Raw genomic sequence first — 24,466 nt, forward strand, 5'->3', positions numbered from 1 at the left:
GTTACCCTTTGGGAAGGGCCTTAAAGTAGCTGATAGGAGGTTCTGGTGGCAGTGATAACTACCTTATGGCCTGGGCATAAGGGGGCATAGCTAGTAAACCTGTGCCAGCCTTTCCCAGGTGTGTGTGTGTGTGTGTGTGTGTGTGTGTGTGTGTGTGTGTGTGTGTGTGTGTGTGTGTGTGTGTGTGATCTACTTTGGTAGGAACACGAAGCACTGGTTGGACAGAATTGGACAGAGTGTGTGTTAGGAGGACTTTGCTTGGAACCCTGGCTAAGGACTCAACTCTATAGCTGTGCCAGTGGGGAGTCTTACTGGGGATCTGGAGAAACCAGCCCCAGACTGATTATGATCTCTGTGTGCTCTTAAGAGAAATTGCACTTTACTGTGTGTGTGTACTTGTAATCCTCCCATTTTGTACGTCTCTCACTGTTGCCAGTGGTGAGAATTGAGGCTCCTTGATTACTGGGCCAGTGCATGGGTGTCACAGAAGCATGAAGTATTTTACAGGTTTGAAGGACATAATACATGTAATACTATCACAGAGACAGAAGTGAAGTGTCCCTCTGAGAAACTAATGGCTTTAAAATCTGTTAGATATTTCATTCTGCCACACTTCTGGTTTTAAAGTAAGGGAGAGTAGTGTAATTAAAACAGCTTTTTAAACTGATTTTGCTTATTCTGCTGCTGTCCTGTGGTGACTGACACTGTCTTCTGTTATGCTCCACTATGAGGCTAGAGCTTAAAATTACCTGGAGGTGCTTAACAAGCCTATCTTTTCACAAATTAGCTAAGTACTATTTATTGTTCATGATTGATTATATATTTGTTAAAATACAAGCTAAAAGGATAAACTGGTAAAACTTGCTTAGGTGAACAGAGTTTATTGGCAACTGAATACATGTAGTCAAGAAACCATACTTGGTAGTGCCTCCTCTTCCATACCAGAATTGAATCAATCCTTGAGATAGTAGATGAAAATATTAGAGGGGGTAATTTGAGTAATAAGACTGAATTGATGGAACAAAAATGGATATTGTATTTTAATACCAATAAACCTACAGGCATTAATAATACTGTCTCTTTACAACCCTTTTTACATGCACTCACACACTTCCCCATTGATTTTTGTTAATTTATTTTTGCAGGTTTCAAATAAATGTTTGGGTATGCACAAATGCTTTTTATTTAAGTATTTTACACACTGCCGTTATTGTGTATTTATGTGTTTTTATGTTTCGTTGCTTGTTAAGGAGAATGTATAATGGATTTTGTTTTTTTTTAACTGATTTAATTCACACTTTTGTAGTAATTATGATGAATTTGCCTCTGATTGGTTGAACATTGTTAAATATCTCATGAGTCCTAGACTTTGTTAGTCTGAAGGAGCGATTTGTAGATTGCGAAAGCTCTTACTTTGGATAATAAATATTTACCCTGTAGCCGTGTTGATTCAGTGCTTGGTTTTACTTATTTGTTTTATTATTTTGTACAGTTGCACAGAATCATTACCTGGTTTGCCAGTTTGTTTTTTTATGAGATAAGACAAAACCAGACAGCACTTAGTAGCAGCACAGGCTGTGCTACATGTCTTTGCATGGATACCCTTCCTTTTAGGTTAACTCTGTGAGTGGGGCTGTCAGTTTGGGTCAATTGTTCTGATTAGGAGTGTGTGCTAGTATTAAGTTAATAGGTTTTAGGAGTGTAATGGTGGTGTATTTGTTTGAGATCTTTCAATAAAAAAAGTTTTGTAAGATGTGACATAGGCTCAAATGTATGTGAGAAGAAACAACTGTATAAAAGATCAACCTGCCAAACAGTGTATGCATGTAACACAAAAGCTGTTACACATAAAAGGTGGGAATAATAACTTAACATAATGATGCTTTCTATATTATCTTTAAATGTAAATGGTCTCACAAATATCTACAAAAAAGAAAGAGTAGTGAACTATATTAAAATGTAGAGTGCAAATAGCTACAGTGGATATAAAAAGTTAACACATCCCTGTTAAAATGCCAGGTGTTTTGTGATATAAAAAAATGAGACCACAATAAATTATTTCAAAACTTTTCCCACCTTTAATACGACCTATAACCTGTACAATTCAACTGAAAAACAAATCTGTTAGGGGAAAAATATAAAAAAAAATGTACAATAAACTGGTTGCATAAGTGTGTATACCCTTAAACTAATACTTTGTTGAAGCACCTTTTGATTTAATTACAACATTCAGTCTTCTTGGGTAGGAGTCTATCAGCATAGCACATCTTGACTTGGCAATATTTACCCACTCTTCCTTGCGAAAGCGCTCCAAATCTGTCAGATTGCGAGGCCATCTCTTGTGCACAGCCCTCTTCAGATCACCCCACAGATTTTCTATTGGATTTAGGTCTGGGCTCTGGCTGGGTCATTCCAAAACTTTAATTTTCTTCTGGTGAAGCCATTCTTTTGTTGTTTTGGGTGTATACTTGGGGTCATTGTGTTGAAAGGTGAAATTCCTCTTCATCTTCAGCTTTCTAGCAGATGCCTGAAGGTTTTAGGCCAAAAGTGATTGGTATTTGGAACTGTTCATAGTTCCCTCCACCTTGACTAAAGCCCCAGTTCCAGCTGAAGAAAAGCAACCACAAAGGGTGATACTGCCACCACCATGCTTCACCGTAGGGATGGTGTTCTTTTGGTGATGTGAAGTGCTGTTTTTGCGCCAAACGTACCTTTTGGAATTGTGGCCAAAAGGTTCAACATTGGTCCCATTAGACCATAACACATTTTACCACATGCTTTTGGGAGACTTTATGTACTGTTTTGCAAATTTTAGCCAGGCCTGGATGTTTTTCTGTGTAAGAAAAGGCTTCCGTCTTGCAACCCTAACCCATAGCCCAGACATATGGAGAATATGGGAGATTGTTGTCACTTGTAGCACACAACCAATATTTGCCATAAATTCCTGCAGCTCCTTTAGTGTTGCTGTAGGTCTTTTGAAAGCCTCCCCGACCAGTTTTCATCTTTTCATCAATTTTGGGGGGAGGTTCAGTTTTTTGAAACGTCACTGTTGTCCCATATTTTCTCCACTTTTTGATGACTGTCTTCACTGTGTTCCGTGGTATATCCAATACTGTGGAAACATTTTTTGTACCCTTCTCCTGATACCTTTCAACAATGAGATCCCTTTAATGCTTTGTAAGCTCTCTGCGAACCATGGCCTGTGCTGTAGCAGGCAACAGAATGTCAGGAAAACCCTACTAGGACAGCTGAACTTTATTTGGGGTTAATTACAGTCTCTAATTGGTGGCAGGTGTGTACCCAAGAAGACTGAATGATGTAATTAAATCAAAAGGTGCTTCAACAAAGTATTAATTTAAGGGTGTACACACTTATGCAACTAGCTTATTGTACATTTTTTTATTTTTTAATATTTTCCCCCCTAATAGATTTGTTTGTTTTTCAATTGAATTGTACAGGTTATAGGTCACATTAAAGGTGGGAAGAGTTTTGAAAGGATTTGTTTTATTCTCTTTTTTTTATATCACAAAAACCTGGCATTTTAACAGGGGTGTGTAAACTTTTTATATCCACTGTATGCTACAGGTGACATTTGGTAAGAACTGAATATGTGAATTTGATAAAGAAGGGTTTGCAGGACAGCTATTCAAGCAAAATACCCATGTCAAAGGAAAAGAAGAGTACTTGTCTTAATTACAAGAGGAGCTCCAATAGTGATAAAAGAAAAAATGCTAATAATGGTAGATTTGTAGTACAAAGGGGTTACTGACAAGGGAGGAGGATTACACTGGCATGTATTTATACTCCACCTAAAACTGCTATAATGCAGCTAAAGAAAATTCTGGAAGAAATAATCAGTTTTCAGCAGGGAATATTATTTATAGGTGGGGACTGGAATTTGATTTGCAGTAGTGAAGATGGGTCTGGGGGGTAGATTGGAAAATATAACAAAGGAGGGTAGATTTTTGAAGAGATTTATGAAAATATTTGGCATGGAAGATGTGAATTCAGTAGCGGGAGTTCAGAGTGAATTTACATATTATTCCCCAGGATACAAAAACTGGGCTAGGCTTGACAGAACTTTCACAGAAACATGTGCATTAATTGAAAGTTTTGATACACATCCAATAATTATTTCAGATCACGCACCAATGATAACTAAAATAAAAATGCAGGGTAATGAAATAAAAATGAGACACTGGCACTTTCCCACCTATCTGCTGAAAAGAGGAATTTAAGGACTGGATAGCAGAAATTATTAGGGAGTTATTAGAGAAGACAGATTTTTTTTTCTGAAAATATAGCTAGGGAGTGGGATAAAATTAAAACGGAGTTTAAAAATAGGGTGGAAGTAAAAAAAAAAAAAAAAAAAAAAAAAGGAAGATAGTTAAGTAGTAACTGATTATTTAGAGGGACTGACAAATGTTAAAGTATTGTACAATAGGGGGAATCTCATGGAACAACAGGAGCAGCAGTTACAGAATGATAAACAGAAAACAAGAAATTACCTTGATAACATGCATGAGTTTAGAAAGATTGCTGTTAAGCAAGTGTTTTTTGATAACTCCAGAGCGCAAAAACTTTTAGCACAATGACTCAGGCAACAGAAAATAGAAAGGGTTGTCACCAATCTTAAGCAGCCTATAACAAGGCAGATAACAAGAAATCCTGTAGAGGAGCTAGTAATATTTAGGAAATTTTATGAAAGCCTGTACAAAGCAGAGAAATATGAAAATCAAGAAAAGGTACAAATGGAAATGTTTATGAAAGAATTAAATAAGCCAAGTTAGTGGTAGATGAGGCTCAATTACTAACAGCTATGATAACAGGAGATGATATAAAAATGGTGTGTATAACCAATCCACAGGAGAGTCCCCTGGAATAGATGGTATTCTTGTGGAAGTTTGGAAGCTAGGAGGAACAAATGGTAAAGATCTGGAAGGTTTCAGCAGTATTTTAAGAGCAGGAGAAGCACCAACATCCTGGAAGAAACAGTGGTAGTTGTAGTAACTAAAGGGGGGTAAAAACCCATCTGATCCAGCTTCATACAGGCCCATTTCAGTCCTAAACCATGATTATAAAGTGTTTATTTCTATAATGGTTAAAAGAATGGCAAAGGTGATGCCAACATTGATAGATATGGATCAATGTGGTTTTGTGAAGGGAAGGCAAACATTTGACAACATAAACAGAACACTGAGGATCCAGAGGGAAGCGGAATGTAAAAAAATACTATTGCTGATGGGCTTTGATGCAGAGAAAGCATTGACAGAGTAAGCTGGGAGTTCATGAGCAGGTCAATGAAGCATTTGCATTTCCTGATAAAATTATAAGGTTGATCAGGAGGATATATGAGGGATCAGAGGCAAAAATTAAAGTGGGTGGGTTTCTCCCTGATCATTTCTATTTGAGTAGAGGAACCAGACAAGTGTGTCCTCTTTCCCCTTTATTATTTGCATTATATTTATTGGCAAAGAAAATAAGGGACTCATAAATTCAATTATATATTTTTTATAGTAGTCAAGAAAAACTGGCTCTATTTGCAGATGATATTTTATAACCGATAAAACCCAAAAAGAGCATTTCAGTGTTCTGGAACATTTTGAGGCAGCTTCAAATCTTTTTGAGATCTAGAATTAATGAAGCTAAAACAAAGGCAATAGCTGTAAATTATGTACCCACACATGAATTGGTTCAGCAATATCCATATTTATGGGGGCATAATAAAAAGAAGTACTTAGAAGTATGGATTAAAAAGAATTCTGGTATGGTAGCTAAAGGCATCTGGGAAGAGACTAAAGAAAAGAGAATACAAAAACTGAGAAACTGGAAGCTCTGTTATATGGCTATGGATATCAAGATACAAGCAGTTAAAATTATTTTAGTCCCTTTAGTTTTGTACAAAGGTCAGGCATATTTTTATCAACCAAAGGAGAAGCTATGGATAGCAATCAATAAAGAGCTTAAGGATTTTATCTGAGAGGGGTGCATGGCAAAAATTGAGTGGGATAAGCTGATTCTTCCAGCAGAACAGGGCAGATTGGGATTACCCAATTTGAAGGGGTACTTCAGAGCTACACGGTTAAGACTCCTATAGATAGCACAAGCAGAAACCTAAAATTCAGAGTAGAAAAGGATGATGAAACAGAGGGAAAGGACAGACTGGGATTTTGGATGCAGATCCTTAAGAATAAAAAACATACAGGATATTACATTCATAAAGTAGCAGAAAGTATTTTAAGAACTAAGCCAACACGGGAATGGAGAAAGGAGATTCTGCTGAAAAGGCAGACTCCAATTAGGGATAATGACTATAGGCAGGAAAGGGCTGGAATTTATTGGAGAAAACTGGCAAAAGAACAAAGGTATTGGGAGCAAATAATTAGAAAGGGAAAGGTAACAGAATGGGAAGAAACCAATAAATTATTTGGACTCCAAGCTACAGATTGCCTTCCCTATCAAAGATTACAGGCAAAGGACTGGTACAGCTCTTAGCAGAATCTAGAAAAAAAAAGGAATAATTAGTACAGCATATAAAATATTGCATAATAACTAAAAGTCAGAGGAGATTAGATAGGATTGGGATGACAGATTGGATAAGCAATTCATAAAGAAACAATGGGGGATATATGTATGTCTCCCAAATATGCAACAAGCTCTAGAAGATTTAGTATCTTTGCTTGAAAGTATTTACATAGGTATTTTTATCCCTCAAGTAGACGCCGAAGCATTTTTCTCGAGTAGACAGCAAATGTTGGAGGTGTGATGGAGAAGAAAGAGATAATTGGAAACATATTTTCTGGGAGTGTAATGAGTTGGCAGACTTTAAAAATTCCCTGCAGACTGCTCTGTCAGAGATACTAGGTGAGCAAATTGGTGTAACGGGAAATGTTTTTTTTGGAGCTATGATACAGAATCGGAATTGCTGAGACATAAGGCCTTGATGAGTCTAATTATGGTGGCTGTTAAAAACAAATTACTAGAAAATGGAAATCAAAGTCTAAACCAACTGTAGTAGTGAATATAATTACGCAGATAAAACAACTGGAATTGCGATCTTTAGAAAAAGGGTAGGCATAAAAACTCCTTCCCAACAAACAAGATAAACTGGAAAAGGCACAAAAGGAATGGAAACTGGAGCCAGACACTGTGATATTTAGCGCTTTCATTCGCTCTTTATTCATCAAACGTATGAACTTCATTAGAATGAACTTTCAGAAAAAAACAACACCGTTTTAATTCACTTCCAATTAAGTACTAACCAATCATACATAAAATAATTAAATAAAATAATTTAATATCCACTATTTTTAAAGTTATAACACACTTTAAAAATTATATATAACACACTTTAATAAAAGCATATATGAATAACAATTCTATAATCTTTGCATAACTAAAAAAATGTAATATTGATGGTTTCATTAAGCTCTGGACTTTTATTTACTATTAAAGCAATTTGCCATTTACTTTCCTTATATTTTTTCCATTTTATAAAGGGTAGGAGTAAATTACAAAGAAAAAAATGGGAATTGTGGTAACAATGTATGCAGAGGAAGAATGAGGTTTAAAAAAAGGTAGGATTTGAATAACTATGTAATAATGTCTGACTGACAGTGACCGGATGGTCTGTGATGTATAATGTTTGCAACTAAAATCATGCCAATATGGTTTGCCATTTATATAAATGTTGATTGCCTATGCCATACGTGATAATTTAATAAAGGTGTTTCTTGTTTAAAAAAAACAGCACCCAGAGAACACACACATATGAACACAGGAAGGACATGCAGGCTCTGCACAGAAAGTGCCCTAGCAGAGAATCAAACTGGAACTGGAGAACCTCTTGATTTGAAGTGACAACTCTACCCACTGCGCCACTATACTGCATTAATGTAGTATCCAAATTAAAAAAAATGCTTTATCATTCTGGGAGATTGGAAGCCAGTAGTAGGGAACCTGAGGACAGTTCTGCTAAAGCAATCTTATAACATTAATACATCTAATATGATCTCTGATCTTCAAGTACAATATGCTTATTGATCTAGTTATACATTTCTATCCACACCAATAATCAATTTGCTTTTATCCTCTCTAATTAAAACCTGATTGAGAATATAAATATAGACTTTTTCTGCATTTTGTATAGTAGGGATTTTTTTAAAGTACACATTGAGTCTTCTTACTTTTCTGACTAAAGTGTGCCACTCTCAATTTTGTTTTTTAGTTTGACAAAATTATAAAACAAGGCTGGAACTTGACCTTATATGCTAAACTGCCAGAGGAACCTACACTAACATAGTATACATAAAATTATCTGACAATGTTGTAATAAAATAGACTCTACCTATTACAGTTGACATACAATGCGCTGCAATCAATGCAGAAGTTAAGGGGCACACTTATTAACAAAGCTACATAATGTAAAAGTGTAAGAGTAAAAAATGAAAAATAAATCAAAGACTGGACTGCAATCATTGAAAACTATCTACCTCAAGAGAACAAAGATTAAGGATTTACAATATAAACCAAATGAAATGTACCCAGAATAAGCTATACAACTTTCTTGGTAGAAAAATAAAATGCTAGCCTCTTATTACGAATAGATACAAATCCCTTCAAAATGCTAGCTTTTTTATTCTGAACTGACACAAATCCATTCAAAATTACTAGCTAACAAATCTAGTTCTACAGATGTAGGGAGATACAGCCCTGAATGCAACTCTGGTGACGCATGTTCACTTAAATGCTCAGGCAATGGAAACTGATGGGCAAGGGATAAGAAAGGCATGCTTTTTACTGGCATGCCTACCAAGGGGGAGGGATTTGAGAGCTGTTAGCAGTTTTACTGCACCAGGGGAAGGCAAAGACTATCTCAATAAATTAACATGATGTAGGAGGGGCTTCAGCATGGGTATCCATTTTAGGATCCCAGAAGCTCTCACAAGGCACGTGTGGGAGGTTATGGTCTCCTGCGTGAGTAGCATTTGTAACTCCATTTTGATTCATGTGGTTATGCCAACTCTAAGGGGTCAGGGCTAAGGACTTACAAAAAATCACCATGTTGATGGCCATATCAAGGACTGCTCTCACTCCATATGGGAATGAATGAGCTCTGATGGCCGTCACCCTGGACAGGAAAGAACAGGCACAGGAGCTCTCATTGCTATGTAAAATGAATGGCCAACTTTGTCAATGTTTTGATCATTGTCAGGGATGGGGGAAAAAGCATACGGAGAAAAAAAATTATAAAAATCAGAAAAAAATAACCATAAACATTTCTGGAATTAAAACTAAAAGTAGAATAGTTAACTCAAATGAGGACATTCTCAAAGATTTTTCTTACCATGAAGTAACCAATATACAAAATAAATAAATAAATAATAAATCTACAGATAGCAAAGCTTCCATAAATCATTACCTCAGTTTATTTTCCTTCCTGTAAATCTAGTTACACCATGCACAAGTTTTGGCAAGCCCCTCTGGAAGAAATCCAGTCAAAGGTTGATCAATTTAAAAAGAATGTGCCAGTACCCAAGTGGCCTTCCTTCTGCATTTTACAAAAATTTCTCAGAAATTCTCTCTAAAAATTACTTTAAAAATATTACACTTTATTAAGAATACACACACTTTCTGAAATGTTAACTGGTTAAAAATGATTCGTATACCAAAACAGAACTTTCTGATCCTACAACTGAATATACCACATTACATAGTTTCAGAGGAGGTTACTAGGCTAGCGGCTCTAGAACCTTTACAAGCCAAGCCATGTTAATCCCAAATATCCCCATTTGTTCTTTTTTTGGTAGTTCAAAAAACATATTTATGAATAGAGAGGTCTGTGAATACTGGCTACCCCTGTCCATGAGGGACATTGGTGCCAACCCAGTGGTGAATTTATTGTTTCCCATCCAATTATTTAGGTTGCATATTTATTTTATTTTACAATTGTTAACTGGGGGTGTCTGACTGAGCCGAAAAAGCCCTTTTTCATCAGAGGACCGGGGAGAAAAGCTGCACATAGAAATATTACAGCTACATTTAGGTATTTAGACATGATCAGTATACACACAAATTACAATAGACATGTTTTTACAGTGGTATGGAGCGCATCAACAGTTACAGTGGAGAGAACAAAGAAGAAAATATTAATTTAAAAATAAAGGTAATTAATAGATGTGTGGTGTACAGCTGAAATTTGGAACATAGGTAGAATACATACACAGTACACAGGTACAGTGCATACATTATACATTAGCCAGTGTTTGTAAGAGTGAAAACTATTATCAAGTACTCTAGGTTTAGTATGTGTACCTTATGCAGTTTCACTAGTCTGGGGAGCAGGGGGAGCAGTCATGGCACTGCCAACTTAGCTTGAGATGTTGCCTAATGAGGTTTTTAAAGGAGGAGTTGGACGATGTGTTTTGTATGCTAGTGGGGAGAGAGTTCCATTTTTTAGCTACTGAACTACTATATAGCGTGTCTCCAAAGCTATTGTAGCTGTTGGTGACTTCTAGTAGTAGTTTGCTTGATGATCTAACAGGCCTTTTGACTGAGTGATGTACTAGGTTTTGGAGGGCAGTACACTTATTGACGAAGTGATAGATAGAATGACAGAGGCAGAGCTGATTGTAGGTTCGGAGGTTGGGCAGTTCAAGCCAGTGGAGCTGTCTCAAAGCAGTACAGTGATGAGTTCTATATGAGCAATTTGCAGCAATGTGGGCAATTCTGTTATAGCAGGCTTCCATTTTGCTTAGTTCAGTTTTGTTGAGATTAGTCAGAATGGGAGATATAGTAGAGTGATCCCAATTTGGCATGTACTTTTTTAATAGTTAAGTTGAGATGACTATCAAATTTTAGGCGGGAGTCTATGGTTATTCCTAATAGCTTAGCCTGTGCCACTGGAGCAATTGGAGTAGCATTTGTGGAGTAGATAGCGAATTGACTGTTATCAGTGTTTTTGTTAGAACTGGTTATAATCATAAGCTGAGTTTTCTTTGGACTGAGGATAAGTTGGGCTTTGTTAAGGTAGTTTTCTATGTCAGAGAATGCTAGTTGAGTTGTTTACAGGAGGGTGAGAATGTTTTGTGCAGCACAGATTAAGGTAGTATCATCTGCATACTGAATGATAGATGCATGCTGTGTGGAGGTATGGAGGTCATTTGTGAAGATTATGAATAGTAGTGGTCCTAAGATAGAACCTTGTGGTACTCCTATAGTTATTGGCAGCTGAGGAAGGAGAAAATTTTCCCATTTCACAGCTTGGTACCTGTCAGTTAAGTAGCTTTGGAACCAGGTAAGAGTGGAATTTGATAGGTGATATTGGTTTAGTTTGTTTAGCAAGATTTGGTGCGAGAATGTGTCAAATGCTTTGGACATATCCAAAAAAAGAGTTGACACTGAGAATAGTTTTCCCATTAACTGGGAAAACTACTCCTGTACCAACTCCTTAGCTCAACGCTTTCTGGAATTCATAAACTCCAATGCCCTGGATCAGCTTATTCACACCCCCACCAGGGGCAACAATATCCTAGGCCTAGTCATTACCAACATGAGGGACCGGTGTTCCACACCTGAAGTTAACTCTTCGTTGGTTCGATCCGACCATAAGCTAATCACCCTTGATATCCACATCCTGCCCCAATTAAGGAAACCACGGTAAAAAATTTCTCCAAAGCCAACTTCATGCTTCTTAAGACATGAGTGCATGGATCATGGTATGCTATCCCAAACAGAACCAAGATGCTGTCCTCCAAAAAAAGGAAGCCAACCTGGTGGTCTCCTGCCATAAACAAACTGTACAACAGAAGGAAGAAACTGTTGCAAAAGAGAGTAAAATCCCAAAAGTGGAGGAGCTCCCTGGTCAGCCTCGGTAAGAAGCTGAGATCCCTTATAAGATTCTCCAAAGCTAGCTACGAAAACAAAATCACCACTAATTCTAAGGACAACCAGAAAGCATTCTATAGCTATGTCAAGAATGTCGATGGCAACACCCAGATCCTCTCTGAGTTACAGCACAAAGGCAAGAAAATTACAGAACCAACTGATATTGCCAACATCCTAGCAGACAGGTTCAGTGCTAACTTTACCCCCCACCCCCACCCCCTAAAGGGCCCATATCTATACAGGAAGAATGAAGAGTCCCTGTAATCACAACTACGCAGGTAAAAGCTGCACTCTCTAAAGCCAAAAACACAGCATCCATGGGACTGGACAACATCCCAGGCTGCATTTTACACGAAGTTCAGAACGAACTGGCTCCCCACTTAAGCACCATGTTCAATAATAGCCTTGCATCAGGCTTTATGCCCACTGAATGGCACACAGCAACAGTTATACCATTCCACAAAGGGGGAGCCACCACTGATCCCGGGAACTATTGACCTATTAGCCTGACGAGTCTGGTCTGCACGGTCATGGAACGTATCATCATGGAACTCATAAACAAAGACATTGGTAACCTCCAAACTCTGGATCCCACCCATTTCGGGTTTGTGAAAGGCAAATCATGCCTCCTGAACCTGATCAACTTCTTTGAGGCAGTCACCAAAGCCATAGATGAGGGTACGGTGGTTCACATAGCCTATCTTGACCTTGCCAAGGCTTTCAACACCATCCCCCATTATGGAATTATAGCAAAACTCACTAAACTAGGTATAAATCCCTACAACACAAGATGGGTTGCCAACTGGCTCAATGACAGAACCCACACTGTAAAAGTTACAGACTCCAAATCTGACCTCAAAGCAGTGACAAGCGGAGTACCATAGGGTTCCGTCCTGGGACTTCTCCTGTTTGGTATCTACTTCTCTGAAGCACAGGTTAACACAGAAGGCCTCTGGCTAATGAAGTTCACAGATGACTGCAAACTAGGAGCCATAGTCAAGTCCCCAAATGATGTGGACATCCTACAGAAGTGCCTCGCTGAGACAGATGCCTGGTGTCAGAGTCATGGCCTCAACCTCAATGCCAAAAAGTGCAGTGTCATCCCCTTTGGTAAAAACTCTGTACCCATGAACTACCACATAGGCAGCAATCTACTTAACACCGAATGTGTGATCACAGACCTTGGGACCCAGGTGGACAGTAGTCTCTCCTTTGATAGTCACATCGACACAGTAGTCAGGAAGTCCTTCTATGTGGCACACCTAATCATAAATGGGTTCTCATCCAGGAAAAAAGAGGCCATTGTTCCCCTCTACTCGACACTCATTAGACCCATTAGAGAATACAACGCCCCTTTTGGAATGTACCTCACAAGACATTTGCAGCAGCTGGAAAGGACACAGAAGTACCTCACAAGGAGGATTACCGGCCGCAAACAAATGCCCTGCACTGACAGCCTCAAAAATCTCCAGCTTTACTCCATAGTGTATCGCCTACTCCGAGGTGATCTCTGCCTAACATATAAAGCTATGTCAAACCCAGAGCTGTTGGACATGCTACACCTAAAGCAATTCAAATCCCTCCGAGCTACACGCTCTAGGGACCTAAACCTTGTCACCACAATAAACAGGACATGCTGGAGGGATGGATTTCTGTCCCACAGACTTCCCAAACTCTGGAACAGGCTACCAATCTATGTCAAGCAAAGTTCTTCATTAGCACTCTTCAAGAAAAATCTTGATGAGTGGATGGGAAATAGGACATATACCCCGGGGATCACTTCTACATCTCTGCTCGACAGTGGCACAGGTAAATAACTTTCTTGGGTGGCGTAAGCCAGGGAACCTTGTTGGCTAAGCTTACGTAGGCCCTTGGGCCGATAGCCTAGTACCTACCTATGAACCTATGAACACCTGCAGGCCTTTGTTTTTGAGACGGTTTACTGTGTCTGTGAAGCAGAGGAGGGCTGTAGTGGTACTATGGGCAGGTCTGTAACCATGTTGAGTAGGTGACAGGATGTTGCTGTCTAGGAGATATTTTAGCACCTGGGTATGGGTGCATTTTTCTAGGATTTTGGCTGGGGGGAAGAGTATAGCAATGGGTCTGTAGTTACTAAGTTCAGTGGAGGTCCCGCCTTTATGTATGGGTGGAACATAGAATATTTTCCAGAGTTTGGACACATAGTTTTCAACAATTGATCTGTTTATGAGTGGAGAGTGGGATAGCAATAGCATCTGCTGTGAGTTTCAAGAAATAGCTGGGGAGTAGGTTGGCTGCTGTTGATGAGGTTTTTTAGTTTGGAGAGCATGCTTTTGATTGAAGTGGTGGAAACTGTTTTGAGGGTAAAGCTTGTATTAGTGTTATTTGTGTTGAGAGGGATAGTGAGGTTGGAACTGTCCTGTGATACTAAGGATAGAATTGAGCTCACAAAGTGGGAAATGAATTGTGTTTCGATGGGAACTTTAGTGTCAGGAGTGGTTGGTTTGGGGGTAGCCTTTTGGGTGGATTTTAGTAGCTGGTTTACATTTTTCCAAATTTTGGGGGGTTGTGTTGGTATTTAGTTTGTAATTTGTGTAGTAGGATTTTTTGTCCAGCCTAATGCATTTTTTGCACAGTATATGAATAGGGTCAGTGAGGAGCTCTGTTTTATGTGAATAAGGAGTCTATTCCAGAGAAGCGGTAGTCTCTGGGAAACATATCTGTCTCTCCAGCATGACCTGTTAATGTCAAAAGCTAGGTTGAGATCTCTAGAGTGAGATAACTCTTGAGCCTGTGCAGCATTTCCATTAGGGCAGGGTTGGAGATTGCCCTATAGGTTGGGCACAAGTCACCTGTCCATGTAGGTCATGGTTTGGATTCTCTGTATTTTGTTAGTGAGAAACCTCAGAGGTCTCTCCAGCTGCTGCAGATGTCTGATGAGGTGCATGCAAAAAGGTGAATTATACTCTTTTAGTGGTCTGATGAGAGTCGAGTACAGTGGAGTTATAACATCCCTTGACCTCGATGCTATACCCTTGCTTATGAGGTGTGCTACACAGAAGGCTTTCTTTATCACTGTGGAAACTTTGCGGTCAAAGTTCAGATTGCTATCAACCTGTGTTCCCAAGTCTTGCATCACTGGGTTGGAAATCATGGGGGTGCTGTCAATATCGTAATTCGTAAGGCGCATGCAAAAAGTTGAGTTATAACATCCCTTGACCTCAATGCTATACCCTTGCTTATGAGGTGTGCTACACAGAAGGCTTTCCTTATCACTGTGGAAACTTTGCGGTCAAAGTTCAGATTGCTATCAACCTGTGTTCCCAAGTCTTGCATCACTGGGTTGGAAATCATGGGGGTGCTGTCAATATCATAATTCGTACAGAATTCCATTTTGCCAAAAGGAATAATAATGCATTTTTTTGCATTTAGTTTTAGACCATGGCTTTGGCACCAATAATTTGTTTATTTATTGCATTTGTTAACTAGGAAAGTCCACTAGGCCTATAAAGTGCTCATTTTCAGTGGAGGCCAGGGGAGAAAAGCTCCACATTGATTACATATGAAAGTAGTGATAATACATAGAACAAAGTGTTATGAGCAATACATTCACATTTAAAGAAAATTAATAGCAAAAACAGTGATTACATTTACAGTCAAGACAAAATAGAATGAAGTGTTATGAGCAGCACACCAGTTTTGTAATATGTTGACATTGTTGGGGGACTCGGTGATTGCTCCCAGTCTGCAATCACCAGTGAACTTGATGAGCTGAAAACCACCTTCTTTGGCCTGAACTTCTAGGAAATAAATGCCAAACGCTAAGGAGCCCAGCACATATTCCTGTAGTCCTCCACTGGTGATGGGTCTACTGGTGGAGTAACCAGTTTTGACAGTGTGTGTTCTGTCGGCAAGCCAACTAGCTACCTATCTAGTAATGCAAGGGTTAATCCCTATCTGGGAGAGTTTCTCAATGATGTCAGAGTGGGGAATTGTGTCAAAAGCCTTGGCAAGGTTGAGATAGGCTGTGTGCACTGTCTTATCTTTGTCCATGGCTTTGGTGACATACTCAAAGAAGTCTACCAGGTTTAATAAGCATGATCTACACTCTTAATGAAGGCAAACTGGGTTGGGTGCAGCGTTTGGAGGTCGCCTATGTCCTTGTTGATAAGGTACATGATAATTCTTTCCATGGCCTTGTTGCAGATGAGGCTGGTTAGACTTGTGGGTCTGTAACTCCCAAGGTCATTTGATGCCCCCCTCCTTTGCGCGGGGGGATTACTGTTGCTCTTCTCCATTTGCAGGAACATAACCAGTTCTCAAGCTATGATTAAAGAGAACGTCAAGTGAGTCTGCTAGGTCTTGTTTTAGCTTGTTTAGTAAACAATCTGGGATATTATCTGGTCCCATTGAGGCCACGTTTTTGGCCTTGGAGAGCACAGAGATTACCTATTCTTTAGAGATACTTGGCAGAGGACTGGTGTCAGGTATGCTTTGGGATAGGGGGTGAAGTTTGTGCTGAACTGATCAGCTAGCAGGTTTGCAATATCTTCCAGTGTATTATGAGTGATCCCATCTACAACCAGTTTTGCACATAGAGGGGCATTAGTTTTTAGACTATGGATGGATTTAAAGAATGCCTTATGATCATCGTTGGCTCGGAATGTGATTTTACTTTCGTAATTTGCTTTAGAAGACTTTACAAAATTTCTTATTTTCCTGTTTAGGCTTAGGAGGGAATTCGTCCTCTGCAGAATTCCCTTTTGCTTTTGGACAACAGTTTCTTCATTGAAGTCCACCACATTGGCTTCTTTCTATGGGAAGACCTGGTTTTGATTCGGTCAGGTAAAGCAGAGTTTGTGCAATCACTTAAGTGTTTGTATAGGGCATTTACATATACTTCTGCATAGTGATCATTGGTGTCTTATGATTGTGGGTGGTATGAAGCTTTTTATACCATTGTTTAGTACGCTGCAGTTAGCTTTAGTGAAGTTTTTGTTCCTGTGAGGGTATCAGTTCCAGTAGTTACTTCAAACAAGACTGATTTGTGGTCTAACCTAACCAGGGAGGGCATCATGCGTGGGGAAGTACAGTGACCCCCCCCCCATGGTGGTGAGTACTATGTTCAGAATATTACAGCCCCTAGTGGGGGTGCAGACTGTTCCAGAGAATTTATGTTAAGTCCAGGAATCTCAGGGTGAGCATGTTTTTGCTCATGTATGTTCCCCAGTCTATGGAAGGATAGTTGAAATCTCCCATGACTAAGGTGTTGGGCTGTCTTTTAAATGCCTTTATTAAATTATCACTTAAACAGCAAACATACATTAGCTGAATCAAGGTATGTGATTTGCTTATCCTGTTTCATGGCGGGGGATCTATACCTAGTAATGATGTGGTATGGTACTTTCCCAATAGTTATTTGGACATGGAGTAGTTCAAGAAAGTCATGCTGTTTGACCAGTCTTGAAGTGTATTTGGTTTCAATGAGGATGGATACATCTTTGGTTCCTTCATGTACATTTTGAGGTCTAAACGTGTGGAAGGCACTGTAGCCTTGCACGGCCGAGGTGCTCTCAGGGACCTTGAACCATGTCTTGGTAACTGCACAGATATCAGCATCCTCCAAAGTGAGGAGTGCTTCTAGAGAGTGCAGTTTTGTGTTTAAACTCCTAGCATTAAGCAGCATGGCTCTGAGTTTGTCTCTTAGATTTTGTTACATTGGAAAATTTGTTGTTTTGACATTGCCTAAAAAAGGCAGTATGGGGGAGGCAATGGCTTTTGCCAGTATCCAAAAGCCTAGGGGGGGGGGGGTAGGGGCAGATTACCTCTAGCAAAGCATCAAGATCTGTATACCATATCCTTCCCAGGCTGACAGACACTGGATCCCCTGGACTGACACCAGAAATTGAGATAATTGTTGAAATGTATTATTTTTTGTTTATATTGTGGCATCATCCTGGGTTAAGGTAGGATACTGCTTAGGGCTAGGGACATACCTGTCTGGGGCACAATCAGAGAGTTCTGTCATGTCTCTCTTCATATATTCTAAAGAGGTACGTCTCAAGTCATTCACTCCAACATGGACTATGACAGAGTCATAACGGTACTTGCTGAGTGGCTTGAGTACATGCATGATTTGTCGGATCCTGTCACCTGATAGGCAGCTGACAGTGATCTTCTCCTTGTCCAGTCTGTTGAGGGAGACATCTCTCTCTCTCACTATGGAGTCACCTATGACCAAGACTTTTCATGCATTTTGCCTTAGGGGCTTACATGTTGAGACATAGGTGTGTGTGTTGATATGTGTAGTGGTTTCTTTATGCTTAGTGGTGTGCGTTTGGGAGGTCTCTGTTACAGAATTACTACTCCAATACATTTACACATTAAAACTTCATACATTTTAGCCAATCAACTACAAACTTAGCATTAGCCAATGGTGTTTCTGAAACAGTCGATGGAGTAAACTATACTTTCCTCTCCTGCAACATATCCAAATGTGGTTTCCTAGCAAGTTCATTAACTATACTAAGGTTCTAGATAAAACATTTTAATATATTCTTTCAATTAAATTGTTCGAGACAAGGACGCCATTATACCCTTACTTATATTGCACATCTATACAACAAATTTCTATATTTACTAAATAGATTCTATTTTCAGTACTCAGTCATTAAATAGATCAGTTTCCCCTTAGGTCATTTGTAAATTAAGTAAATATTTCAAATGAGTACTTCAACACCCCCACCTGATATCATGACATACCTTGTCAAAAGTGTCAGACTGCATGTTAAATTTATCTATAACAGTATTATTTTTTATTTGATGACTATACTCTTGTTAGTCTCCCAGATTTACAAGACATCATAATTTAACCAAATATGAAATATTTGTGGAACAGTCCACACATTATTCTCACTAATATCAAAATAATACTTTAAAATTTTGGCATTTTATTGAATCAGATCAAGAGAGAAATTGAAGTATGAAACTTTCAGTCTTTTAAATGCCTTTATTAAATTATCACTTAAACAGCAAACATACATTAGCTGAAATAAAAAGCCATATTACCAGTTTTCCATTTACATACATTATTCAGCAAATATTTACAACTAGCATCAGTCCAACATTATAGTGCCTGCCTCCCCTTGAATCTCATTCCTCCTCCTGCTTCTGAATATTACTTTGCATGCATTGTTTCCACAATTTCCATTTCAAACTTGCTCCTTCCTTTGTCTAAAAATTCCTTGTTCCATATTTTATATGTTTTGTAATATTTAATATTTCAAATACAGTTAGTTCAGACTTGATTTCCATTTTCTAGTAATTATTTTTTTGGTAGCCAAATTAAACTTAATATGCCTTAATTGCCTTACTATGTCTAGGCAATTCAGATCTTGAGACCCACCTCAAAAGAATAATTTCCTTAGTTACAGCCATTATCATCCAGTATTTCTGACAGAATACCCTGTAGGGATTTTTTTTTTAATCTGCCATCTTATTAGCAAATACAGAAAGAGTTGCTAAATAGATACACAATACAGTAAGGAGTTCTCTCTTTCTTCCCCATAACACCTCTAACATGTGCTATTTACCCAAGGGAAAATTATTTGAAGTCTGCTTGGGATATAAAAATATCAATGTAAACACTTCCAGACAAAGATCCTAAACCTTCTGGACTTGTTACATACACAGGAGCTTTACATATGTTTTTCTATTGTTCTCTTATAAATGTTCCAGTCTCTCCCCATCTTTTCTATCCTGCTCTAATAGACTTTTATAGTTATCAAGCAATGTTTTATATGCTCTACTAATTATCCATTAGAGCCGGCCATTCATTTAAGATTCTCTCATCCCTTTCTCTTTGTCTATACTACAGTCTCAACACCTGGTAGGAAAGGCAATCTCTAGCCTGCAGTCCAAATCTCTTCTTGGCCTCATCCCACTCTCTTACCTTCCCTTTTAGTTATTTGCTGCCAATACATTGGTTCATTGCTGGTTTTCTCCAGCAAATTCCAGCCCTATCTTGCCTATTTTCTGTACCCCTTCCTGCAGTCCTCCCTATCAGCAAACTATCTTTTCTCCATTCTTGTGTTAGCTTAGTTCTTAGAATACTTTCTGATACTTTATGAATATAATATTCTGTATGGTTATTTTCTTCCTAAGGATCCACATCCAAAATTCCACTCCCTCAGTTTTCTGAACTTCCTTCTGTGTCATCATCCCTTTCCATTTTTAATTATAAACTTCTGTTTGTGTTATGTATACGAGTCTTAACTGTGTACCTCTACAATATCCCTTCAAATCAGGTAATCCTAAACCACCTTGTTCTCTTAGTAAGATCAACTTATCTCACTTAACCCTTGTCCCCCTCACCTCACAGAAAAAAAATCCTTCACCTCTATTATTATGGTTCACAACTTCTCTTCTGGTTGATAAAACATGCCTGACCAATACATAAAACGAAAGGGACTAAAAGCATTTTCACTGCTTGTATTTTACTATCCATATCCACAAACAAGATCTTCCAGTTTCTCAGTTTTTCTATTACCTTTTATTTAGTCTCTTCTTGCATCTACTTATCTGCCATAGCAGAAGCCATTAAATACTTCATTGTATTCTGTCCTCATAAATATGGGTATTGCTGAATTAATTAGTGTGAGGGTACATAATTTGGTTCTACCTTTTGTTTTATCTTCATTAATTTTATATACCGAAGAGACTTTAAAATCCCAAAACTGATGTGTTTCTGCATTTATCAGGTACAAAATATTATCCAAAAACAAAGCCATTTTTTCTCAATTGCCATACCAATTATGTCCTTGCATTTCCAAGTCCCTTATTTTTTGCCAATGGCTCTAAATACAAAACAAATAAAGGGAAAAGAGGATACCCTCTGCCTGATTCCTCTGTTCAAATACAACTTTAATTCTTGCCACAGTTCTTCATATATCCTTCTAATTAACTTAGTACCCTACTCATAAAATTCCAGCTTATTCTGTTGAATAATTTCTCTGCATCAAGACCCATTAACAGCAGTATTTTCATATATTGTGGTTGCCTCTGTATTATCATTGTTCTATTAATGTTGTCAAATGTTTGCCTCCCCTCCACAAAACCGTACTGATCCATATCTATCAGTTTTGGCAACACCTTTGTTATTCTTTTAGGTATTGTAAACAAAAGTTATAATCATGGTTTAAAATTTTAATGGGTCTATATGAAGCTGGATCTGATGGGTCATTACCATCTTTAGGTAATAGAGCCACCAGAGTATCTATCAAAGAGCTTGGGGCTTCACTCCCCTTTAAAATGCTGTTAAACAAAATCTTCCAGATTTTTATCACTTTCTTCCCTCCTCACTGCCACAGAATATCATCTGTTCCTGAAGACTTTCCTGAATATTAATTATACATCACAGTTTTTATCTCGTGTCCAGCTATCTTAGTTGTTGTGCCTCTTCTACCTCTAACCTTGGCACAATTAAATATTCCATAAATATTTCCATTTGTGCTCTTTTCTTGAGTTCCACATTTCTCGGATTTAAAAAATTTTCACAAAATTTCCAAAATATCTCTAATAGTTTTACAAGATCTCTGGTTATTTTTCATGTTACAGGCTTCCCTAAGTTTGGTGACAACACATTCTACTTTCTTTTGTCCAAGTTGTTGTGCTAAACATTTTTGTGCCCTGGAGTTATCATAAATAGTTGCTTAACAGCAATCTTTCTAAACTCATGCATATTATCCAGATACTCCCTTATTTTCTAATTACCACACTACTACACTGGCACATCTTCTTGTACTGTGAGATTCCCTTATTTTGCCAACTTTAATCTTTGTCAGCTCCTCCAACTAACTCCTTTAATTTCTTTACCATATTTTTTTCCCTCTTATTTCTATCCTATTTTTAAACTCCATCTTCATATTATCCCACCACTAGCTATATCTTCGGAAGAAATTTCTATCTTACCTAACAACCCTCAATTCTGACAGATAGGTGGGAAAGTGTCTGTGTCTCATCTTTTACTTCATTACTCTGCATTTTTTGTCTTAGTTTTTATTGGTGCATGATTTGATGTGTTGAAACTTTCAAATTCCCATGTTCCTGAGAATATATAATTTCTATCTAGTCTACACCAGCTATTGTACCTTGGTGAATAAGTAGATGTTGTTAAGTGCCTATGACTGAATTCATGACTTCTATACCAATTATTTTCATATTTTTTTCAGAAATCTACCCTCTTTTGTTATATTTTCTCTTCTAGGTCCCCATGATACAGCATCACTATTGCAAATCAAGCTCCAGTCTCTACCTATAAATAATATTACCTGTTGAAATAGGATTTTTCCCAAAATTTTGAGCTCCATAATAGCATTTTTTTGGTGGAATATAAATACATAGCAGTGTAATCCTCATCCCTTGCCAATAGCCCCTTACTACAACAAATCTACCAATACTGAATGTTTTCCTCTTCTATCACTATGGGCGTGTCTTTGGCAATTAGTATAATTATTCCATTTTTTCCTTTGTATTCTGTATATCAATCCTGAAATGCTTGCCAAATGTACATGCTTCTTTCTTTTCAAATGCATCTCCTGCAGCACAGCTATTTGTACTCTGCATTTCTTAATATAATTCAATGATCTTTTCCTTTTATATCTACAACTGTATGGTCATTTACATTCCAAGATAATATGGATAGAGTAGCACAGCCATTATGATAAAGATACTGTTCCTACGGATTACACATGACATTTTTTGAATGGGTATTTTCAACTTTTCTTTAACAAGCACACACTATTTGGCAAGTTGATCTTTTATACTGTTTCTTATGTCACATTCAAGACTTAATGAAAACCCTCAAAAAAAAAAAAAAAACATTTTCAGAACACTTCCATCCCCTATTAACATGAACCAATCACACAAAACTATGTACATCGTCAAACAAAAAAAATAAATTTAACCCTCCAGATAGGAACAATTGCCCCAAACTGACAACTGCACCCACAGGCATTACTTAACCTAAAATTAAGATTACCCATGCTAATGCACATGTGACATCTCATGCTCCCATTTACACTGATTGGAGTCTGTTCATTTTTTATCGCCATTCCCATCCAGAGATAAAAAACAGCTTGCATGCTTTCAGAAAATGTTAACTTTTAGCCCCAGGAAAAAATGCACTTGCTATTTTAAAATGAAACAAACTGTACACGGTTCTATTAAATGCATTAAAGCATTAAGGCTGCTGCCTCTTATTTACTTCCCATAATTTCAAACTTTATTTTTCAATGAAGTTTACCATTGTATCGTTAAATTTTGCATTTCTCTCAGCAAAGAATACTCAGAACTCTCAAGATTAGTTGCTTGCACCTGAAAGTAGCTCATCTCCATGTAAAAGTAGTCAGCAATGAATCTTTAATTTTACTCAGAACAGAATGTACAACTGACTTCAGATGCAGACTTCTCGACTCCCACTGAACATTTGCTTGTTTGCATCTTTCGGCTTTTCCCGGTTAGGGGTCGCCACAGCGAAACTCTGGTCCACTAATGATTGGTAGTGGATTTTTACGTACCGGGTTACCAGCCCTGATGCACAAACTTCAACGAAGGCACGCCCCGTTAACGTATGCCTCCACACAGAAGACGCTCTAGCTGAAATCGAATGGGACAACGTCTTGCTATGAGGCGACAACGCTACCGCAGCACCACCACTGCAGTTCATCCACTGAACATTTGCTAATGGAAAAAAACAAGCTAACATCTCTGCAGATGTAAGAAACTTGTGTTTTTCATTGCTTTCATAATTTTTCTTATTCTTTAAGTCTACTTGCTTACAAAAACATTTGTTTATAGCTGAGCCATGGGTATTAATCTTAACATTTACTCTCTTAAAAATGAAATAGAATATCTTAATTCTACATATAATACCAACAGCAGCTCAAGATCACATAACAACACTAAACTTGCTTTTATCCAGCATTTCTTCTAGTTATATTATAAAGCTTAGATTTAGACTTTTTACAACTAAATAAAGCACGTGTTTACTTTAATATCTTTAACACATACAACACTGAAAAGACTATCTCCACCTTTAAAATACCAATGAGTTTACAGTACACAAAACGGCTTTACTAAATACTACATGCAGTTTATATCATGAAATGTTTTACAGAAATACTAATAAGAACAAAAATGATTTGCTTTCAGTTACTTTTTCCCCGTTTAATGGCCTTTTAAACATTAATGACACAGTGGAGTATGCGCTTTACAATCTACCCACAAGTTTAACAAAAGTTTGCCTTTCTCAGCAACTTTTTCTTGCAAAGCTATATTTCACACATGTGGCTGATGCTTTATAATCTCCCATTTATTCCCTAATTTCAGGGTTGCTTGTCTTCTTCCAGTCCTTTTTCATCTCCCAACATTAGATGCTGATTCAAATCCAAGGTACTCCATATTCTTCTAGTCAACCCTTGTATTTTTCTTTCTCAAACTGTTTCCTCTGGAACACTGGAAAATGGTCACTGGCAAAGTGTCTTGGTGAGCTTTATTGTCAGAAGAATGAGTCCCCTACTGTTTGCTGCTTCTCTTTTTGTTG

General features: G+C 38.0%; 1 protein-coding gene across 1 annotated transcript in view; it reads right to left on the reverse strand.

The window, feature by feature from the left end:
* Positions 1–24,466, reverse strand: part of WDR86 (WD repeat domain 86) — a 937,643-nt gene that overhangs the window by 363,131 nt on the left and 550,046 nt on the right. The gene's annotated exons all lie outside the window — the stretch shown is intronic.

The sequence above is a fragment of the Protopterus annectens genome, chromosome 3.part1 (assembly GCF_019279795.1).
Source record: "Protopterus annectens isolate FY-2018-M chromosome 3.part1, PAN1.0, whole genome shotgun sequence".
NCBI lineage: Eukaryota > Metazoa > Chordata > Ceratodontiformes > Protopteridae > Protopterus > Protopterus annectens.